The following is a 1,361-nucleotide window of genomic DNA, read 5'->3' on the forward strand; positions in this document are numbered from 1 at the left end:
TATGAGGAATCAACTAGTAAGTACATAGGCTATAACAACAAGATATAAATCAAGATATCACATGCATAGGATAGGTGGACTAAAATGGATTAGATGATCAAACACCCAAGGCAATTTTCCATCAATTGTTATTTACATCATTTTCAACATTGCTGTTTTGCAAATCTTTTGTCACAATCAACCAAAATCAATTTCTAAATTGTACTGTCTTAAGAACTTGCAAACTCTAGGCTTAAATCAGTAATTCTCACTCACAATCCCTGTGGTTCGATAATTTAAAACCCGGAGGTATTCGTGCACTTGCGAATTGACCAACAAGTTTTTGGCGCCGTTGCCGGGGATTGTTTGTGGTTTTCGGTTTAAGTTAAAGAGTTTGTTTGTTTGTTTTACTAAGCATTGCATTGAATAGGTGTTACTAACCTTTTCTCTGTTTTTGTGATTTTAGTTTATGCACAGTAGGCTTGGCACGGATCCATTGCTGTTTGATCCGAAGCCTGAACGTACTCTTCGCCGTCGTCGAGCCCAACAAAGGCTTGAAGCCATGGCTGCTCAAATGACGGAAGAGGAGATGCAAGCCCACATTGAAGAAAGAGTGAATGAGGCTCTTGCTCAAATACTTCAAGAGCAAGAATTGGAGAATGCCAATCGTTCTCTCAGAGACCTCACCTCGGCTGCCATGAGCTACGATTATCCGGGCAGCATAGTTTCCCCCGATGGCACGGGAAACTTTGAGCTGAGGCCGGCATTCATCAACTTGGTGAGCCAAAATCAGTATGGTGGAGGTGCTCTTGAAGATCCTCATGCACACATGGAGCGGTTTATCCGCAATTGCAACACCTACAGAGTTCAGAATGTTTCAGCGGACACAATCCGCTTGAGTTTGTTCCCTTTTTCATTGAGGGATACTGCTGAAGAGTGGTTGAATTCACAGCCCCAAGGTAGCATTACATCTTGGGAAGACTTGGCTGAGAAGTTCACCACAAGGTTTGTTCCAAGAGCCCTCTTGAGGAAACTCAAGAATGACATCATGACTTTTACTCAAACCACCGATGAGAATCTCTATGAAGCTTGGGAGAGGTTCAAGAAGCTCTTGAGGAGGTGTCCTCAACATAATCTTACTCAAGCTGAGCAAGTAGCAAAGTTCTATGATGGTCTCCAATAGTCTTCGAGGTTTGGTTTGGATGCGGCTTCAAGTGGAGAGTTCGATGCCGTACTTCCACAAGTGGGGTATGAGTTGACTGAAAAGATGGCTATAAGAGCCATGAACTCTAGTAATGATCGCCAAGCCCGAAGAGGAGTCCTTGAGGTTGAAGCTTATGATCAACTTATGGCCTCCAACAAGCAACTCTCCAAGCAAATGA

At 43.2% G+C, this 1,361-nt stretch overlaps 1 non-coding gene across 1 annotated transcript; it reads right to left on the reverse strand.

The window, feature by feature from the left end:
* Positions 1 to 1,009: 1,009 nt before the first annotated feature.
* Positions 1,010 to 1,116, reverse strand: LOC130709729 (small nucleolar RNA R71). Its single transcript, XR_009010199.1, has one exon. It is a non-coding gene; the product is annotated as a small nucleolar RNA R71 (small nucleolar RNA).
* Positions 1,117 to 1,361: the final 245 nt, after the last annotated feature.

Source organism: Lotus japonicus, chromosome 3 (genome assembly GCF_012489685.1).
Source record: "Lotus japonicus ecotype B-129 chromosome 3, LjGifu_v1.2".
Lineage (NCBI taxonomy): Eukaryota > Viridiplantae > Streptophyta > Magnoliopsida > Fabales > Fabaceae > Lotus > Lotus japonicus.